Genomic DNA, 23,822 nt, shown 5'->3' with positions numbered 1-23,822 from the left:
TCCTGAATTAATATATTTTTTCATTTTTTTTTCTTATGAAATGATAAAGCTACACATTTCATTATGTATGAGGTAAATTTTTTTATTGGAGTTAAAATTAACGTAGATATATGACCGAACCTAACCAACCCTACCTAACCTAACCTAACCTATCTTTATAGGTTAGGTTTGGTTTGTTAGCCGAAAAAGTTAGGTTAGGTTAGGTTAGGTAGGTTAGGTAGTCGAAAAACAATTAATTCATGAAAACATGGCTTATTAGGCAAATCGGGCCTTGAATAGTAGGCATAGAAGTGCATTCTGGCTACTAGGTACGACATATATATATATAAATATATATATATATATATATATATATATATATATATATATATATATATATATATATATATATATATATATATATATATATATATATATATATATATATATATATATATATATATATTATTAAAAATGACCGAAAAAGTAAGATTAATAATTCTAACACGAATTTTCTCAATCTTTCGTACATTACGCTTCACTGTTGGAGGTAAATCAAAAATCACTTCTCCAAAATTCATTTTTATTTCTAGTCTGACGCGACACGGGCGCGTTTCGTAAAACTTATTACATTTTCAAAGACTTCACAAATACACAACTGATTAGAACTTACGTCTCTCTGATATTATATCTACATTTGAGTGAGGTGGGAAGGGTGATGTGGCATTAACACAAGACAGAACAGGAGGGGATATTAATAGGGTATTAAAAGTATCAACACAAGACAGAACAGAAACAATGGGTATTGAATAGAAGTGTTTGTAGAAAGCCTATTGGTCCATATTTCTTGATGCTTCTATATTGGAGCGGAGTCTTGAGGTGGGTAGAATATAGTTGTGCAATAATTGGCTGTTGATTGCTGGTGTTGACTTCTTGATGTGTAGTGCCTCGCAAACGTCAAGCCGCCTGCTATCGCTGTATCTATCGATGATTTCTGTGTTGGTTACTAGGATTTCTCTGGCGATGGTTTGGTTATGGGAAGAGATTATATGTTCCTTAATGGAGCCCTGTTGCTTATGCATCGTTAAACGCCTAGAAAGAGATGTTGTTGTCTTGCCTATATACTGGGTTTTTTGGAGCTTACAGTCCCCAAGTGGGCATTTGAAGGCATAGACGACGTTAGTCTCTTTTAAAGCGTTCTGTTTTGTGTCTGGAGAGTTTCTCATGAGTAGGCTGGCCGTTTTTCTGGTTTTATAGTAAATCGTCAGTTGTATCCTCTGATTTTTGTCTGTAGGAATAACGTTTCTATTAACAATATCTTTCAGGACCCTTTCCTCCATTTTATGAGCTGTGGAAAAGAAGTTCCTGTAAAATAGTCTAATAGGGGGTATAGGTGTTGTGTTAGTTGTCTCTTCAGAGGTTGCATGGCTTTTCACTTTCCTTCTTATGATGTCTTCGATGAAACCATTGGAGAAGCCGTTATTGACTAGGACCTGCCTTACCCTACAGAGTTCTTCGTCGACTTGCTTCCATTCTGAGCTGTGGCTGAGAGCACGGTCGACGTATGCGTTAACAACACTCCTCTTGTACCTGTCGGGGCAGTCGCTGTTGGCATTTAGGCACATTCCTATGTTTGTTTCCTTAGTGTAGACTGCAGTGTGGAAACCTCCGAATTAAAAGCAAAGGTCAACAAACTGATCGAAACTGTGAATGCCAAGAAATCCGGACTCCACCTGCCAAAGATCATTGGGGAATATAAACCTGGATATGCGTATGGAAATGTCAAGACGCACAAGCCTGGAAACCCACTTCAGCCAATCATTAGCCAGATACCCACACCCACGTACAGACTGGCGAAGCGACTCAACGGCCTGCTGTCTCCTTATGTTCCTTGCGCCTTCAGCCTGAAGTCTCCAAAGGAATTTGTGGACTTACTGCGGGGCACACGGGCCACAGGGATAAGAGCCTCGTTGGACGTAGAATCGCTGTTTACCAACGTACCTGTGGACGAGACAATCGGAATGATAGCCGACAGAGTGTATCGTGATCCAGCCTGTACTCCTCTTGACATGCCAGAAAGTATTCTGAGGAAACTACTCCAAGCTTGTACTAAAGAGGCACCCTTCTTGAGCCCGGATGGGCACATGTATAAGCAAGTAGATGGGGTCGCCATGGGTTCTCCCCTAGGTGTCCTGTTTGCAAACTTCTACATGGGTACCATCGAGCAAAAAGTCTTAGTCGACATGAACTTGAAACCGGCCATATACTGCAGGTATGTTGACGACATTTTTACACAGGTACCTGATGTCAGACATCTGCAGGAGCTGAAGGAGGCATTTGAGCAGAGTTCCGTGCTGCGTTTCACTTACGAGACGGAAAAGGATGGGAAGCTGCCTTTTCTAGATGTAACAGTCATGGAAAAGGGCGGAGGTTTCCACACTGCAGTCTACACTAAGGAAACAAACATAGGAATGTGCCTAAATGCCAACAGCGACTGCCCCGACAGGTACAAGAGGAGTGTTGTTAACGCATACGTCGACCGTGCTCTCAGCCACAGCTCAGAATGGAAGCAAGTCGACGAAGAACTCTGTAGGGTAAGGCAGGTCCTAGTCAATAACGGCTTCTCCAATGGTTTCATCGAAGACATCATAAGAAGGAAAGTGAAAAGCCATGCAACCTCTGAAGAGACAACTAACACAACACCTATACCCCCTATTAGACTATTTTACAGGAACTTCTTTTCCACAGCTCATAAAATGGAGGAAAGGGTCCTGAAAGATATTGTTAATAGAAACGTTATTCCTACAGACAAAAATCAGAGGATACAACTGACGATTTACTATAAAACCAGAAAAACGGCCAGCCTACTCATGAGAAACTCTCCAGACACAAAACAGAACGCTTTAAAAGAGACTAACGTCGTCTATGCCTTCAAATGCCCACTTGGGGACTGTAAGCTCCAAAAAACCCAGTATATAGGCAAGACAACAACATCTCTTTCTAGGCGTTTAACGATGCATAAGCAACAGGGCTTCATTAAGGAACATATAATCTCTTCCCATAACCAAACCATCGCCAGAGAAATCCTAGTAAACAACACAGAAATCATCGATAGATACAGCGATAGCAGGCGGCTTGACGTTTGCGAGGCACTACACATCAAGAAGTCAACACCAGCAATCAACAGCCAATTATTGCACAACTATATTCTACCCACCTCAAGACTCCGCTCCAATATAGAAGCATCAAGAAATATGGACCAATAGGCTTTCTACAAACACTTCTATTCAATACCCATTGTTTCGTGTTCTGTCTTGTGTTGATGAAATTAATACCCTATTAATACCACCTCTTGTTCTGTCTTGTGTTGATGAAATTAATACCCTATTAATGCCACCTCTTGTTCTGTCTTGTGTTAATGCCACATCACCCCTTCCACCTCACTCAAATGTAGATATAAAATCGGAGATGGGTAAGTTCTATTCAGTTGTGTATTTGTGAACTAAAGTCTTTGAAAATGTAATAAGTTTTACGAAACGCGCTCGTGTCGCGTCAGACTAGAAATAAAAATGAATTTTGGAGAATTGATTTTTGATTTACCTCCAACAGTGAAAAGAAATATACGAAAGATTGAGAAAATTCGTGTTAGAATTATTAATCTTACTTTTTCGGTCATATTTAATAATATATGTCTACAGGAAAGACTGCTACCAAAATATACTAATATATATTGTGACGATAATCTCCTTCAAGAGATTGAGCCTGCTCTTCCCTCCACAATTACGTCGTTGAAATTATATAAAACTACTAGGGAAGAATGTCCAACAACGACAACAACATCTCCAAGGTTTGCCAGAGCGCAAAACGTTGCAGCCAGAGACACCTGTTCAGACTCAAACCGCCAAACTACCTGTTGATCGCTACCGGCTCCGCTGATTGGTCGCCGGCCGGGCTGCAACTGCACTCCACCCCCCCCATACTACTTGATGTCTGGGGTCGCCACGACCTCAGACCTCAGAATATTCAGTGCTTTCGTGGTTACCACTCCTCCCGGCTAGACGTTAGCGTGTACTGAGAGAGGTGGTAGCTTAAAGCCATTATTCCAGCACCTTCCCTTTATTTTGTATTGCACTTCTTGTTATTTTGCCTTAATGTAACTTTTCATTGTGTCATTTAATTATTCTTATTATTTTGATTGATTGATTTTATTATACAAATTTGTTTGTCCATTTTTTCATGTTTTGATTTATTTAACGTAATTAAAATTTCATTGTTAAAGTTTACTTGTTTTTTGTGTGTCTTCTCCTTACCTTACCACAGACGAAGTTCCAGTTTTTCTATTTTTTTTTATAACTATGTGACGAGGCCATACCCCTAGCCTTAAACAGCCGAACACCAACGCGTTACCGTCACAATATATATATATATATATATATATATATATATATATATATATATATATATATATATATATATATATATATATATATATATATATATATATATATATATATATATATATATATATATATAGATATATATATATATATATATATATATATATATATATATATATATATATATATATATATATATATATATATATAGATATATATATATATATATATATATATATATATATATATATATATATACATATATAAATATATATATATATATATATATATTTATATAAATATATATATATATATATATATATTTATATAAATATATATATATATATATATATATATATATATATATATATATATATATATATATATATATATATATATATATATATATATATATATATATATATATATGTATATATATGTATATATATATATGTATATGTGACTGAAAAAGTAAGATCAATAATTCTAACACGAATTTTCTCGATCTTTCTTATGTTTCTTTTCACTGTTGATGGTAATTGAAAAATCAATTCTCCAAAATTCATTTTTATTTCTAGTCTGACGCGACACTTAAGCGCGTTTCGTAAAACTTATTACATTTTCAAAGACATTAGTTTACACACACACAACTGAACTATAACTGAATAGAGCTTAAACATCTTCGATTTTTTATACCTGCATTTGGGTGAGGTGATATGTTACAACAATTTTGGATGAGGTGAAAACAAACTTTCAACACAAGACAGAACACGAAATAATGGGTATTGAAGGTAAGAATGGAAGTAATTGCAGAGGGCCTATTGGCCCATATTTCTTGATGCTTCTATATTGGAGCGGAGTCTTGAAGTGGGCAGAATATAGTTGTGCATTAATTGGCTGTTGATTGCTGGTGTTGACTTCTTGATGTGTAGTGCCTCGCAGATGTCAAGCCGCCAGCTATCGCTGTATCTATCGATGATTTCTGTGTTGTTTGCCAAGATTTCTCTGGTGATGGTTTGGTTGTGGGAAGAGATTATATGTTCCTTAATGGAGCCCTGTTGCTTATGCATCGTTAAACACCTGGAAAGAGATGTTGTTGTCTTGCCTATGTACTGAATTCTTTGAGGCTTACAGTCCCCAAGAGGGCATTTGAAGGCATAGACGACGTTGGTCTCTTTTAAAGCGTTCTGCTTTGTGTCTGGAGAGTTTCTCATGAGTAGGCTGGCCGTTTTTTTGTATTTATAGTAAATCGTCAGTTGTATCTTCTGATTTTTGTCTGTAGCGATAACGTTTCTATTAACAATATCTTTCAGGACCCTTTCCTCCGTTTAATGAGCTGTGGAAAAGAAGTTCCTGTAAAATAGTCTTATAGGGGGTATAGGTGTTGTGTTAGTTGTCTCTTCAGAGGGTGCATGGCGTTTCACTTTCCTTCTTATGATGTCTTCAACGAAACCATTGGAGAAGCCGTTGTTGACTAGGACTTGCCTTACCCTACAGAGTTCTTCGTCGACTTGCTTCCATCCTGAGCTGTGGCTGAGAGCACGGTCGACATAAGCGTTAACAACACTCCTCTTGTACCGGTCTGGGCAGTCACTGTTGGCATTTAGGCACATTTCTATGTTTGTTTCCTTAGTGTAGACTGCAGTGTGGAAACCTCCGCCCCTTTCCATGACTGTTACATCTAGAAAGGGCAGCTTCCCATCCTTCTCCATCTCGTAAGTGAAACGCAACACAGAATTCTGCTCAAATGCCTCCTTCAGCTCCTGCAGATGTCTGACATCAGGTACCTGTGTAAAAATGTCGTCAACATACCTGCAGTATATGGCCGGTTTCAAGTTCATGTCGACTAAGACTTTTTGCTCGATGGTACCCATGTAGAAGTTTGCTAACAGGACACCTAGGGGAGAACCCATGGCGACCCCATCTACTTGCTTATACATGTGCCCATCCGGGCTCAAGAAGGGTGCCTCTTTAGTAGAAGCTTGGAGTAGTTTCCTTAGAAGGTTTTCTGGTATGTCAAGAGGAGTTCAGGCCGGATCACGACAAACTCTGTCCGTGATCCGGCCTGTACTCCTTTCAACATCTATACATTAATCTATTCAACTATCCATCTATTCATTAATCTATCCATCTATCTATCTATCTAGTAATCTTTCCAACTAGCATTCTATTCATCTATCTCACTATCTTTCCAACTAGATTTCTATTCATCTATCTATCCATGCACTTAATTATCTCTCTATCTGTTAATCATGCCAACTATATTTCCATCTATTTTTTCGTCTATCTATCCTTCTACCTAGACAACCATTAACCCATCCATCTTTTTATCTGTCTATCCATCTTTCCAGCCATATATCCATCCATTTTTCTACTGTTTGTCTCTGTCACTAGATGTCTTTGTCTCTGCCTCTCTGTGTCAGTCTGAGGAAAAATATAGTTTTCTGCGTGTTGAGTGTCTATTGCGAACCTTATCTCCTGTGAAGGTTAGTTTCAATTATAAATTCCTAGTGGACACAGTGGACAGTGTTTTATTGGAATAAATCTACAGCTGATATCTGGGAGGCCGAGTGTCACCAGTCATACTCCGCCAAGCAAAGTAGTACCTTCTCAGCTGGAGATTCTTAGGAATAATGTGAACCGGAATAGCCTATGTGAGGGAAAAATGGACTCAATCAAAAATCCTGCATGGGGAATATGGTAAATAAAGTCAATAAAGGGTTTGGTTGAAATGTAAAGCATAGAGTATTAAGGGGCGATGACGCAAGAGCGGTGGACGCCATCTTGACTTGAGGGGAGGTGTATCTTGGACGACCAGACCTTGCTAACTGAGGGCTTATCTCCGGCTGTATTGTCAGATAAGCCACCATACTATTATAACAGGGATGCAAGATAGGGTAGAGTACTCAAGCAGTCTTTGGTGACGTTTTATAAGAGAGAGAGTCCAAGTTTCCTGGAGGTTTATATATGTGTGTCACCGGTGGGTAGGTGTGGTGGAGGTGTGCACTGCTCCAGGGTTGGGACTGTGAGCCATAGGGTATCCAGAGCCCGCTTGGGAGCTTTATTAACTAAGTTACAAACTTCAGAATGACCTTGAGTTGTAAGGAGTACAAATTATGTCATATATTATCGTGTGTCTTATAAATATATATATATATATATATATATATATATATATATATATATATATATATATATATATATATATATATATATATATATATATATATATATGTCGTACCTAATAGCCAGAACGCACTTCTCAGCCTACTATTCAAGGCCCGATTTGCCTAATAAGCCAAGTTTTCATGAATTAATGTTTTTTCGTCTACCTAACCTACCTAACCTAACCTAACCTAGCTTTTTTTGGCTACCTAACCTAACCTTACCTATAAATATAGGTTAGGTTAGGTTAGGTAGGGTTGGTTAGGTTCGGTCATATATCTACGTTAATTTTAACTCCAATAAAAAAAAATTGACCTCATACATAGAGAAAAGGGTTGCTTTATCATTTCATAAGAAAAAAATTATAGTAAATATATTAATTCAGGAAAACTTGGCTTATTAGGCAAATCGGGCCATGAATAGTAGGCTGAGAAGTGAGTTCTGGCTACTAGGTACGACATATATATATATATATATATATATATATATATATATATATATATATGTCGTACCTAGTAGCCAGAACGCACTTCTCAGCCTACTATGCAAGGCCCGATTTGCCTAATAAGCAAAGTTTTTCTGAATTAATATATTTTCTCTAATTTTTTTCTTATAAAATGATAAAGCTACCCATTTCATTATGTATGAGGTCAATTTTTTTTATTGGAGTTAAAATTAACGTAGATATATGACCGAACCAAACCAACCCTACCTAACCTAACCTAACCTATCTCTATAGGTTAGGTTAGGTTAGGTAGCCGAAAAAGTTAGGTTAGGTTAGGTTAGGTAGGTTAGGTAGTCGAAAAACAATTAATTCATGAAAACTTGGCTTATTAGGCAAATTGGGCCTTGCATAGTAGACTGAGAAGTGCGTTCTGGCTACTAGGTACGACATATATAAATATATATATATATATATATATATGTCGTACCTAATAGCCAGAACGCACTTCTCAGCCTACTATTCAAGGCCCGATTTTCCTAATAAGCCAAGTTTTCATGAATTAATGTTTTTTCGTCTACCTAACCTACCTAACCTAACCTAACCTAGCTTTTTTTGGCTACCTAACCTAACCTTACCTATAAATATAGGTTAGGTTAGGTTAGGTAGGGTTGGTTAGGTTCGGTCATATATCTACGTTAATTTTAACTCGAACAAAAAAAAATTGACCTCATACATAGAGAAAAGGGTTGCTTTATCATTTCATAAGAAAAAAATTATAGTAAATATATTAATTCAGGAAAACTTGGCTTATTAGGCAAATCGGGCCTTGAATAGTAGGCTGAGAAGTGAGTTCTGGCTACTAGGTACGACATATATATATATATATATATATATATATATATATATATATATATATATATATATATATATATATATATATATATATATATATATATATATATATTTATATATATATATATATATATATATATATATATATATATATATATATATATATATATATATATATATATATATATTTTGTTACGGTGCCCTCTCCTATCTCTTTCGTTTTCCTGCTTTAAGAGTCATATCAGCTCTCCCTACTGATTCTCTGAGGTTCAGGGAGTCTATTGACATATGTGGCGACCAGACCGGATGCCAGTTAAAGGAAGAAAGTTACATTATAAGTTGTAAATAAGGGGAAATTGGCGCCCTGATATAAAATGAAAGAGTATCCCCTAATGCAGATATGACCTTTTGGAAGGGACACTAGCCGATCGCGGATTGGCCGACTTAGGTCGCGGGCGACCAATCAAGGCCCACCGTGACGTCACCGTGTGCCCCGGGCGGCGCCAACGTCAGAGTTGACCCGACCTTGGAAGCGACAGGACGTGCCTCGGTCTGCTCTCAAGGATTAGAGGCTCTACAAGCCTTTCTTAGTGGATTAGTGCTGGCTATTGCAGCCCATCTCACGTATTGGAGACCCGCGCTTCTGGGAAGCGAAAAGGAACCAAGTTTATTGAGCGAAAGAGTGCCAAACTTGGAAAATATTCGGCGACGACGCTGGGCGGCGACGCTGGACGTTTGGGGGCTCGAAAAGGTGTGGCGGGCAAGCCTAGCTGTGACCGGGTCACATCCACTGAGGGTCTTGGAAGGACGACACCGTGCCTAGGACAAGGAGCAACGCCTTGTGGAAGGGGCGAGTGTGGGAAAATAGTGATTAGCTCAGCGCCCATCGATGAACCAGGATTGGGGTAGCTGAATCTCAGGGATTTGAATGGCAACGACGCGAAGGCTCCACGACACCTGAGGACCTGTGGAACGTCCTGGATAGTCAAGGATCGACCCAAGGAAGCGTGGGAACCTCACACCATCGAGGGACAGGCGTCGTGAGCCAGGAATGTAAGGTAGATCATTTTCCCACCCATTACCCCTTGTGTGAGTAGGCTAGTTAGGCCACAATATTTACTTATGTATGTGGCAATAGGACATTAATACTTTAGTAGTATAATAGGCTGCAAGGCAGCTTGTGTCCAGGACCGTCATAGAGGACAGTGTGTATGGATGGCAGGACAGTGAAGAAGAGGCGCCGACGTGGTGAAGAGGCCCTCCTGTGAGAGAGTGTGGGACTCCTGTCTTTCTGCCCAGTTGAAGGAGTGTTGGAGGTCGTGGAAGAAGAGGCTGACGATCTCCAGACTTATTATCCTTATTTCCATATTCATGTATTACTTGTGATTGTGTGTGTGTTCATGTAATTTGCATCAGTAAATTCACACTTTTATCATTGTGTTTGAGTGTGCCTCCTTTTATAATATTTCTCTATGAGCATACACGAAGGTTATCACAGTACCACCTAGGGAACACAACGTTCTCTATAGAAGATCTTATTGCCTGGTGAGTGGTAAAGACAGCACAGACTTACATAAAAGTGTACCCTTAGCCATCCGATCAGTATCAGTGCCTGAATGGTGGCAACTATTAACGTAGTGGCTATAGAGAGGTAAAGCCACACAGACCTTCCTGGGAGAGTACCCTGGGCCGACAGTCTAGTAGCAGATCTATGGGAGTAGCAATCTTCTGGCTACAAACAACATATAATACACCCACTGAACTGCATTGCTGGGGTGCAGATATAATAACCCAGCTGGCGACCTTGTTAAGAAGAAGATAGAGAAGACAGGTGGGAAAGGAGTTCCTGCAACCTTTTTGTCTGGCAGGCAACACTCAGGGAGGTTATTGTTATAAGGTAAGCCTGAGTCTTTCTTCACTCCTCCACGGGTCTAGGCCGGAACTGTTAACAGCAGTTTCCCCGTGTTTGACTGAAGAGCTTCCAGGGTGAATCAGTGGCACCCCCTTTTGTGGTGGAAGCAAAGATCTGCGGAGGTGGGCATTGTTGGTCCTCTCCTGTGTGACCAAGGAGACCCAGGTGAATCCCAGGAGTCGGAGGGGCTGAGTATTCGGCCTTTTGAGCCCCTAGCAGCCGAGTGCTAGCAGAGCCCCGGCCCACCCACCTCCACGTGACAGAGAACTGGCGACCTTGCCAGGATTCGAACCCCGGTAGCCAAGAACTGGGAACTTCGCCAGGAAGCGTGGATCAAGCTACAGTGTGGCCCAAATTTCAAGACAAGTGTTGCCAGGGTACTAATACAGTGTGGCCAGTGAATTCAGTGGTACTGTTACTCAACCAGCTAAGGGACTGAAACGGTGAAATTAGTGCCTACTAACTTGTCTGTGCTGTCGTGTATGCTCAATGATATAGAGATGGAGGAGGACAAAGTAAAGAAATTTATTGACACAAGGGACGAGAGAATTTTGGAAGAGTGTACCAAGGCCCAGCTCCAACAAGTGGCAAACCACTTTGGGATCAGGTTGAGGACGACTAAGGTAGCGGAGCGAAGGATAGAGATCATGGCACAGCTCACAGCTCGAGAGGAGGCGACGGGAGAGGGGCCATCTCAAGAGGAGCCGTCCCGAGGAGAGCCGTCGCAAGGTGAACCGTCCCGACTAGGGCCACCCCAAGCGCCTACCAGTGTAGAGAGAATTCACAGTGAACATGGGAGCAGTGGAAGGTCCAGCTGTAGTAAGAGGATCCTGCAACTGGAAATAATGAAGATGCAACTGGAAGCCCAGCTGCGACGAGAGGAGAGAGAAGCGCAAATGCAGCGAGAGGAACGTGCGGCTGAGCTGCAGCGAGAGGAACATGCGGCTGAGCTGCAGCGAGAGGAGCGAGAAGCTCGGCTGCAGCGGGAAGAAGGAGAGAGACAACTGCGACTGGAGGAGATAAAGGCAAAGAAAGAAGTCGAATTGTGTCGCGTTGAACGTGCTCTGCCCTCACTACCTGCACGGCGGGATGACCTCAAGGTAAGGGAACGTGACTTACCTACGTTCGAACCACAAGAAGCTGAGGCGTTCTTCGAACACTTTGAACGGATAGCAACTCTGAAGGAGTGGCCGGAAGATGATTGGGCTGCTCTGGTCCAGGGCAGGTTGACTGGTGAGGCCCGGGAAGCCTATAACATGCTGGACCTAGAGGAGTGTACTAGTTACGACGCGATTAAGAATGCGGTGCTCCACTCATTCCGGCTGACTCCGGAGATGTACCGGAAGCGGTTCAGAGAGTGTACAAGAGCGTCGGGAAACACTTACGCCGAGACCGCCAGGGATATGGAACGGAAATTCCTACGATGGTTGAAGGCGGAGGAAGCGGAGTCGGTGGATGATATCAATCGACTGATAGTGATGGAGAAGTTTATGTCAGTGCTCCATCCTGAGTTGCGAGTAAGGTTGAGAGAAGCAGGTATTAAGGACCTGAAGGCTGCAGCGAACCGAGCCGACATGCTGGAGGAGGCACTACATCTCAGGAGGGAGGGGCCGCCCAGACACTCGCCTTACCCCAGGTCGGGAGGGAACCTTAGGAGTTCAGGAGGAGCGAGGATGGGTGGGGACTCTCCCAAGAGTAGTGTACCCAATGAGGTAACCCAGTTCAAGAGCTCAAGGGACGCGGGGAGGAAGCCCCAACCTGTGAGCAGTGGACCTAGCTCGGGAGCGAGTGCTGCTGCCCGGGAACCGACGACAGAGAGTCCTAGGAGGACTCAGGGAACCTCTACCATTGGTGCTACTAGGAGGACTGGTAGAGGATCGCCTAGGAGAGGTGGTCGGTGTTACAACTGTGGGGGACGAGGACACCTTGCAAGGGAGTGCGGTCGGATAAATATATTTATATATAAATATATAAATAATATATAGAAGTTATGCGGGCGGATAAACTTCACTTGTGGTTTATGCAAGTATAGGCTTATAAGCTGGACACGAGTTCTCTCACATTGACAGTGGCTTGACGAAAATGCAGACTGACCCCTCACTCATCTGGTGCCTTCGGGAAGTGGAGATGTTTGGGATATATATCTCGAACTATCTACTTCTTTTGTAAGGTCTGATGGTGTAGTGGGTTAAAGCATACTAGTTATGCCAGCAACTGGAAGGTAGTTGTGCTTTCTGGGTTCGAGTCCCACTGGTGGGTGTTGTACAAAGATTATATATATATATATATATACATATATATATATATATATATATATATATATATATATATATATATATATATATATATATATATATATATATATATATATAAATATATATATATATATATATATATATATATATATATATATATATATATATATATATATATATATATATATATATGTCGTACCTAGTAGCCAGAACGCACTTCTCAGCCTACTATGAGAGGCCCAATTTGCCTAATGAGCCAATTTTTCATGAATTAATTGTTTTTCGACTACCTAACCTACCTAACCTAACCTAACTTAACTTTTTCGGCTACCTAACGTAACCTAACCTATAAAGATAGGTTAGGTTAGGTTAGGAAGTGTTGCTTAGGTTTGGTCATATATCTACGTTAAATTTAACTCCAATAAAAATTTGTTACCTCATACATAATGAATTGGCTAGCTTTATCATTTCATAAGAAAAAAATTAGAGAAAATATATTAATTCAAGAAAACTTGGCTAATTAGGCAAATCGGGCCTTGCATAGTAGGCCGAGAAGTGCGTTCTGGCTACTAGGTACGACATATATATATATATATATATATATATATATATATATATATATATATATATATATGTCGTACCTAGTAGCCAGAACGCACTTCTCAGCCTACTATGCAAGGCCCGATTTGCCTAATAAGCCAAGTTTTCATGAATTAATTGTTTTTCGAGAACCTAACCTACCTAACCTAACCTAACCTAACTTTTTCGGCTACCTAACCCAACCTAACCTAAAAAGATAGGTTAGGTTAGGTTAGGTAGGGTTGGTTAGGTTCGGTCCGATATCTACGTTAATTTTAACTCCAATAAAAAAAAATGGCCTCATACATAATGAAATGGGTAGCTTTATCATTTCATAAGAAAAAAATTAGAGAAAAAATATTAATTCATGAAAACTTGGCTTATTAGGCAAATCGGGCCTCGCATAGTAGGCTGAGAAGTGAGTTCTGGCTACTAGGTACGACATATATATATATATATATATATATATATATATATATATATATATATATATATATATATATATGTCGTACCTAGTAGCCAGAACTCTCTTCTCAGCCTACTATTCAAGGCCCGATTTGCCTAATAAGCCAAGTTTTCCTGAATTAATATATTTACTATAGTTTTTTTCTTATGAAATGATAAAGCAACCCTTTTCTCTATGTATGAGGTCATTTTTTTTTTATTGGAGTTAAAATTAACGTAGATATATGACCGAACCTAACCAACCCTACCTAACCTAACCTAACCTATATTTATAGGTAAGGTTAGGTTAGGTAGCCAAAAAAAGCTAAGTTAGGTTAGGTTAGGTAGGTTAGGTAGACGAAAAAACATTAATTCATGAAAACTTGGCTTATTAGGCAAATCGGGCCTTGAATAGTAGGCTGAGAAGTGCGTTCTGGCTATTAGGTACGACATATATATATATATATATATATATATATATATATATATATATATATATATATATATATATATATATATATATATATATATATATATATGTCGTACCTAGTAGCCAGAACGCACTTGTCAGCCTACTATGCAAGGCCCAATTTGCCTAATAAGCCAAGTTTTCATGAATCAATGTTTTTTCGACTACCTAACCTACCTAACCTAACCTAACTTTTTTGGCTACCTAACCTAACCTAACCCATAGAGATAGGTTAGGTTAGGTTAGGTAGGGTTGGTTAGGTTCGGTCATATATCTACGTTAATTTTAACTCTAATAACAAAAAACTGACCTCATACATAATGAAATGCGTAGCTTTATCATTTCATAAGAAAAAAAATAGAGAAAATATATTAATTCAGGAAAACTTGGCTTATTAGGCAAATCGGGCCTTGCATAGTAGGCCGGGAAGTGCGTTCTGGCTACTAGGTACGACATATATATATATATATATATATATATATATATATATATATATATATATATATATATATGTTGTACCTAATAGCCAGAACGCACTTGTCAGCCTACTATGCAAGGCCCGATTTGCCTAATAAGCCAAGTTTTCCTTAAGTAATATATTTTCTCTAATTTTTTTCTTATACAATGATAAAGCTACCCATTTTATTATGTATGAGGTCGATTTTTTTTATTGGAGTTAAAACTAACGTAGATATATGACCGAACCTAACCAACCCTACCTAACCTAACCTAACCTATCTTTATAGGTTAGGTTAGGTTAGGTAGCTGAAAAAGTTAGGTTAGGTTAGGTTAGGTAGTCGAAAAACAATTTATTCATGAAAACTTGGCTTATTAGGCAAATTGGGCCTTGCATAGTAGGCTGACAAGTGCGTTCTGGCTACTAGGTACGACATATATATATATATATATATATATATATATATATATATATATATATATATATATATATATATATATATATATATATATATATATATGTCGTACCTAGTAGCCAGAACTCACTTCTCAGCCTACTATTCAAGGCCCGATTTGCCTAATAAGCCAAGTTTTCCTGAATTAATATATTTCCTATAATTTTTTTCTTATGAAATGATAAAGCAACCCTTTTCTCTATGTATGAGGTCAATTTTTTTTTATTGGAGTTAAAATTAACGTAGATATATGACCGAACCTAACCAACCCTACCTAACCTAACCTAACCTATATTTATAGGTAAGGTTAGGTTAGGTAGCCAAAAAAAGCTAGGTTAGGTTAGGTTAGGTAAGTTAGGTAGACGAAAAAACATTAATTCATGAAAACTTGGCTTATTAGGCAAATCGGGCCTTGAATAGTAGGCTGAGAAGTGCGTTCTGGCTATTAGGTACGACATATATATATATATATATATATATATATATATATATATATATATATATATATATATATATACATATATATATATATATATATATATATAAATATATATATATATATATATGTATATATATATATATATATATATATATATATATATATATATATATATATATATATATATATAATATATATATATATGTCGTACCTAGTAGCCAGAACTCACTTTTTGGCCTACTATGCAAGGCCCGATTTGCCTAATAAGCCAAGTTTTCCTGAATTAATATATTTTCTCTAATTTTTTTCTTATGAAATGATAAAGCTACCCATTTCATTATGTATGAGGTCAATTTATTTTTATTGGAGTTAAAATTAACGTAGATATATGACCGAACCTAACCAACCCTACCTAACCTAACCTAACCTATCTTCATAGGTTAGGTTAGGTTAGGTAGCCGAAAACGTTAGGTTAGGTTAGGTAGGTTAGGTAGTCGAAAAACAATTAATTCACGAAAACTTGGCTTATTAGGCAAATTCGGCCATGCATAGTAGGCTGAGAAGTGCGTTCTGGCTACTAGGTACGACATATATATATATATATATATATATATATATATATATATATATATATGTCGTACCTAGTAGCCAGAACTCACTTTTTGGCCTACTATTCAAGGCCCGATTTGCCTAATAAGCCAAGTTTTCATGAATTAATTGTTTTTCGACTACCTAACCTACCTAACCTAACCTAACCTAACTTTTTCGGCTACCTAACCAAACCTAACCTATAAAGATAGGTTAGGTTAGGTTAGGTAGGGTTGGTTAGGTTCGGTCATATATCTACGTTAATTTTAACTCCAATAAAAAAAAATTGACCTCATACATAATGAAATGGGTAGCTTTATCATTTCATAAGAAAAAAATTAGAAAAAATGTATTAATTCAGGAAAACTTGGCTTATTAGGCAAATCGGGCCTTGAATAGTAGGCCAAAAAGTGAGTTCTGGCTACTAGGTACGACATATATATATATATATATATATATATATATATATATATATATGTCGTACCTAATAGCCAGAACGCACTTCTCAGCCTACTATTCAAGGCCCGATTTGCCTAATAAGCCAAGTTTTCATGAATTAATGTTTTTTCGTCTACCTAACCTACCTAACCTAACCTAACCTAGCTTTTTTTGGCTACCTAACCTAACCTTACCTATAAATATAGGTTAGGTTAGGTTAGGTAGGGTTGGTTAGGTTCGGTCATATATCTACGTTAATTTTAACTCCAATAAAAAAAAATTGACCTCATACATAGAGAAAAGGGTAGCTTTATCATTTCATAAGAAAAAAATTATAGTAAATATATTAATTCAGGAAAACTTGGCTTATTAGGCAAATCGGGCCTTGCAAAGTAGGCAGAGAAGTGCGTTCTGGCTACTAGGTACGACATATATATATATATATATATATATATATATATATATATATATATATATATGTCGTACCTAGTAGCCAGAACTCACTTTTTGGCCTACTATTCAAGGCCCGATTTGCCTAATAAGCCAAGTTTTCCTGAATTAATATATTTTCTCTATTTTTTTTTCTTATGAAATGATAAAGCTACCCATTTCATTATGTATGAGGTCAATTTTTTTTTATTGGAGTTAAAATTAACGTAGATATATGACCGAACCTAACCAACCCTACCTAACCTAACCTAACCTATCTTTATAGGTTAGGTTTGGTTAGGTAGCCGAAAAAGTTAGGTTAGGTTAGGTTAGGTAGGTTAGGTAGTCGAAAAACAATTAATTCATGAAAACTTGGCTTATTAGGCAAATCGGGCCTTGCATAGTAGGCTGAGAAGTGCGTTCTGGCTACTAGGTACGACATATATATATATATATATATATATATATATATATATATATATATATATATATATATATATATATATATATATATATATATATATGCGAACAAGCCTGAATGGTCCCCAGGACATATGCAACTGAAAACTCACACCCTAGAAGTGACTCGAACCCATACTCCCAGAAGCAACGCAACTGGTATGTACAAGACGCCTTAATCCACTTGACCATCACGACCGGACATAATGAGGTGATAGCCGAGGCTATTTGAACCACCCCACCGCCGGCACTCGGATAGTTATCTTGGGCATAGCATTTTACCAAATCACCTCATTCTTTGGGGCACACGTGAGGAACACAAATGCGAACAAGCCTGAATGGTCCCCAGGACATATGCAACTGAAAACTCACACCCCAGAAGTGACTCGAACCCATACTCCCAGAAGCAACGCAACTGGTATGTACAAGACGCCTTAATCCACTTGACCATCACGACCGGACATAATGAGGTGATAGCCGAGGCTCTTTGAACCACCCCACCGCCGGCACTCGGATAGTTATCTTGGGCATAGCATTTTACCAAATCACCTCATTCTTTGGGGCACACGTGAGGAACACAAATGCGAACAAGCCTGAATGGTTCCCAGGACATATGCAACTGAAAACTCACACCCCAAAAGTGACTCGAACCCATTCTCCCATAAGCAACGCAACTGGTATGTACAAGACGCCTTAATCCACTTGACCATCACGACCGGACATAATGAGGTGATAGCCGAGGCTATTTGAACCACCCCACCGCCGGCACTCGGATAGTTATCTTGGGCATAGCATTTTACCAAATCACCTCATTCTTTGGGGCACACGTGAGGAACACAAATGCGAACAAGCCTGAATGGTCCCCAGGACATATGCAACTGAAAACTCACACCCCAGAAGTGACTCGAACCCATACTCCCAGAAGCAACGCAACTGGTATGTACAAGACGCCTTAATCCACTTGACCATCACGACCGGACATAATGAGGTGATAGCCGAGGCTATTTGAACCACCCCACCGCCGGCACTCGGAAAGTCATCTTGGGCATAGCATTTTACCAAATCACCTCATTCTTTGGGGCACACGTGAGGAACACAAATGCGAACAAGCCTGAATGGTCCCCAGGACATATGCAACTGAAAACTCACACCCCAAAAGTGACTCGAACCCATACTCCCATAAGCAACGCAACTGGTATGTACAAGACGCCTTAATCCACTTGACCATCACGACCGGACATAATGAGGTGATAGCCGAGGCTATTTGAACCACCCCACCGCCGGCACTCGGATAGTTATCTTGGGCATAGCATTTTACCAAATCACCTCATTCTTTGGGGCACACGTGAGGAACACAAATGCGAACAAGCCTGAATGGTCCACAGGACATATGCAACTGAAAACTCACACCCCAGAAGTGACTCGAACCCATACTCCCAGAAGCAACGCAACTGGTATGTACAAGACGCCTTAATCCACTTGACCATCACGACCGGACATAATGAGGTGATAGCCGAGGCTATTTGAACCACCCCACCGCCGGCACTCGGATAGTTATCTTGGGCATAGCATTTTACCAAATCACCTCATTCTTTGGGGCACACGTGAGGAACACAAATGCGAACAAGCCTGAATGGTCCCCAGGACATATGCAACTGAAAACTCACACCCCAGAAGTGACTCGAACCCATACTCCCAGAAGCAACGCAACTGGTATGTACAAGACGCCTTAATCCACTTGACCATCACGACCGGACATAATGAGGTGATAGCCGAGGCTATTTGAACCACCCCACCGCCGGCACTCGGCACTTCCGAGTGCCGGCGGTGGGGTGGTTCAAATAGCCTCGGCTATCACCTCATTATGTCCGGTCGTGATGGTCAAGTGGATTAAGGCGTCTTGTACATACCAGTTGCGTTGCTTCTGGGAGTATGGGTTCGAGTCACTTCTGGGGTGTGAGTTTTCAGTTATATATATATATATATATATATATATATATATATATATATATATATATATATATATATATATATATATATATATATATATATATATATATATATATATATATATATATGCAAACAAGCCTGAATGGTCCCCAGGACTATATACAACTGAAAACTCACACCCCAGAAGTGACTCGAACCCATACTGCCAGGAGCAACGCAACTGGTATGTACAGGGATGCCTTAATCCGCTTGACCATCACGACCAGACATAAGGAAGAAAGTTGTATATAGTCCTGGGGACCATTCAGGCTTGTTTGCATTTGTGTTCCTCACGTGTTGCCCCAAAGAATGAGGTGATTTGATAAAATGATATGCCCAAGATTACTATCCGAGTGCCGGCGGGGAAGTGGTTCAAATAGCTTCGGCTATCACTTCCTTATGTCCGGTCGTGATTGTCAAGCGGATTAAGGCGTCCCTGTACATACCAGTTGCGTTGCTCCTGGCAGTATGGGTTCGAGTCACTTCTGGGGTGTGAGTTTTCAGTTGTATATAGTCCTGGGGACCATTCAGGCTTGTTTGCATTTGTGTTCCTCACGTGTTGCCCCAAAGAATGAGGTGATTTGATAAAATTCTATGCCCAAGATTACCATCCGAGTGCCGGCGGGGAAGTGGTTCATATAGCTTCGGCTATCACTTCCTTATGTCCGGTTGTGATGGTCAAGCGGATTAAGACGTCCCTGTACATACCAGTTGCGTTGCTCCTGGCAGTATGGGTTCGAGTCACTTCTGGGGTGTGAGTTTTCAGTTGTATATAGTCCTGGGGACCATTCAGGCTTGTTTGCATTTGTGTTCCTCACGTGTTTCCCCAAAGAATGAGGTGATTTGATAAAATGCTATGCCCAAGATTACCATCCGAGTGCCGGCGGGGAAGTGGTTCAAATAGCTTCGGCTATCACTTCCTTATGTCCGGTCGTGATGGTCAAGCGGATTAAGGCGTCCCTGTACATACCAGTTGCGTTGCTCCTGGCAGTATGGGTTCGAGTCACTTCTGGGGTGTGAGTTTTCAGTTATATATATATATATATATATGTATATATATATATATATATATATATATATATATATATATATATATATATATATATATATATATATATATATGTCGTACCTAGTAGCCAGAACGCCCTTCTCAGCCTACTATGCAAGGCCCGATTTGCCTAATAAGCCAAGTTTTCATGAATTTATTGTTTTTCGGCTACCTAACCTAACCTAACCTAACTTTTTCGGCTACCTAACCTAACCTAGCCTATAAAGATAGGTTAGGTTAGGTTAGGTAGGGTTGGTTGGGTTCGGTTGGCTATATATATATATATATATATATATATATATATATATATATATATATATATATATATATATATATATATATATATATATATATATATAAATATATATATATATATATATATATATATATATATATATATATATTTTTTTTTTTTTTTTTTTTTTTTTTTTTTTTTTTTTTTTTTTTTTTTTTTTTTTTTTTTTTTTTTTTTTTTTAAATATGAAAGGGAGTACCTCCTCTAGCTGGAAGAAGGGGGACCCATAGCCTCGGAGGAAACCACGCATAACGCATTAGAGGGAATGTTTAGATCCCCTCCAATACAGTTTCTGTGTGCTTTTCTCCTACCACCCCCTTCCTTTTTTATTTTTTGTGCTTTATTATGCATTTGATGGTTACAAGATATACATGGGTTGATACAAAAATATATATATATATTTATATATATTTATATATTTATATATATATATATATATATATATATATATATATATATATATATATATATATATATATATATATATATATGTATATATATATGTATATATATATATATATATATATATATATATATATATATATATATATATATATATATATATATATATATATATATATATGAATTTCGTCTTTTGTACTAGGCTGATTCCTTACTCCTTGATTTCCCCCAGGCTCAAGTAAAATCATTTATTCCCCTAGACAATATTTGAAAGTTCACCCCCACTCACCACCCAATTCGTGACAGTGTCAACAGTGAGAGGAGCTCCGTGGTGTCAAATGCTAAAACAAGAGTAGTTACCCCTTACTATGACAAAGATCGGTCGCTTGAGAAACCTTTCATGCTGTGGAAAAATGATCTTTTTAAGCATGTGAAAATTAATTAAAAGTTCAGTTAATGTTCCCGAAATCAGTGAATAATGGAGCATATTACTAATATGATTGTTTATGTTTGTTTTGAATTTTTTTAGCTGTGCAACTGTCGGACAGTGCCAAAAACCTTCATGGGGGGCCTGAATGTGTCACTGGCAAGCTGTTCCTTTTGTACTCCTGGCGACCCGGACCACTTCAGTGTTCATCCCGTTCACCAGACCATTCTCTCTGCCAGTTTGGGTGAGGCCAGCCAGTACCATTTGGCCTCCACCTTGGAACAGACAAACAATCTTCTCTCTTATAGTATGTACTAGAGGGGTCACCCATTGTGGTCTCGGTCTGACTGTCTCCCATCTCTCCATCTATATATCTATCCACCTATCTTCTTTTATCTATTCATTCATCTATCAATCCATCCATCTATATATCTATACATCATTCATTCCATCTACTTATCCAACATTCCAACCATCAATCCATCCATCTATCTTTCCATCTAGTTATTCATGTTCTTCTATCATCTATAGATCATCGATCTCTCAGTCTACCTATCCATCTATTTAACCAACAATCTATCCATTCAATTAGGATATATTCATCAATCCATCCATGTACCTATCTTGCCATCCATATATCCATATATCTATCTATCCATCTATCATTCTCTCCATACGTATATTCGTGTATCTGTCCATCTGCCTTATCATCTATCAATCTTTTTGTCAATCTATCCATATATATATATCATCTATCCATCCACCTATCATTCTTTCCATCCATGTGTGCAGCCATCTATCCTTCAAGCAATATATCCATCAAGTTTTCTATCAATCAATCTGTTTTTCTATCCATCTATTTTTCTATCCTTCTATCTATTTATCTATCTATCTATCTATCTATGCACCAACTCATCTTTCTACCCATCTATCCACCCACTTATATTTTCATCTACCTATCCATCTAATTATTCGTCTATTCATCTTTCTACCTATACATCCATCCATCTTTTCATCACTAAACCTATACATCCATCCATCTATTCATCTCTCTATCCATCCATTTTTTGTTCATTCATCTACTTTTTACCTATCTATCTATATATCCATCCACTTATCCCTCCATCCAACTATTCATCTGTCTACCTATTTATCCATATATTTACCTATTTTTAACACAGAAATAAATCACACGGAGAGAGTGGGAGCCTGATAACTCACAGCACATAGGTTCGAACCCTCATCACGGCTCCTATGGCTTATCTATTTATTCATGCGACTATACATCTATCCATCCATCCTTTTACCTACTGTCTGTTTCATTCTCTTGCTCTATCTTTGTCTCTGCCTCTCTCTGTCTCCTGCTGTGTTTCTGTTTGTGAGTTTCTCTGTGTCTCTCTCTCTCTTTCTGTCTTTTATAAAAAATACAATAGTGTAAGTGTGGTGGTCGGCAGTGGGAGCAGCTCAGTGGTGTCAAGTACTAAAACACAATAGTTACCCTTACTCTGGTATAGAGCAGTTGCTTGAGAAACTGTTGTCTGTTTGAGGGAGAATTGTCTGTTTGATGCTACTAAGGGCAAATTATTCACAACAGGAAATTCCTCTTAATTTTCATAAAATCAGTAAATAATGGTCAGAATACTTTAAGACAATATTTTATTTGAAAAGTTTGACCTCCTACTATAAACAGACAGTCATTCTCTCCTTTGGTAAAATTACAACATCTCTCCTTTGGTAAAATTACTATATATAAATATTGCATTTTGTCACATGATAAGTGTGGTGTGTTGTGTGACATGAGTGTTATATAATTTTGGGATCCATAAGTGTGACTCTTACCGTCACCATTTATAGCGTTGACGTCTGCTCCAGCGTCGAGGAGGACCTTCACAGTGTTGTC

Source organism: Procambarus clarkii, chromosome 70 (assembly GCF_040958095.1).
Source record: "Procambarus clarkii isolate CNS0578487 chromosome 70, FALCON_Pclarkii_2.0, whole genome shotgun sequence".
NCBI classification, from domain to species: domain Eukaryota; kingdom Metazoa; phylum Arthropoda; class Malacostraca; order Decapoda; family Cambaridae; genus Procambarus; species Procambarus clarkii.
The sequence above is the reverse complement of the archived record's forward strand: the minus strand, read 5'-3'. Positions refer to the sequence as shown.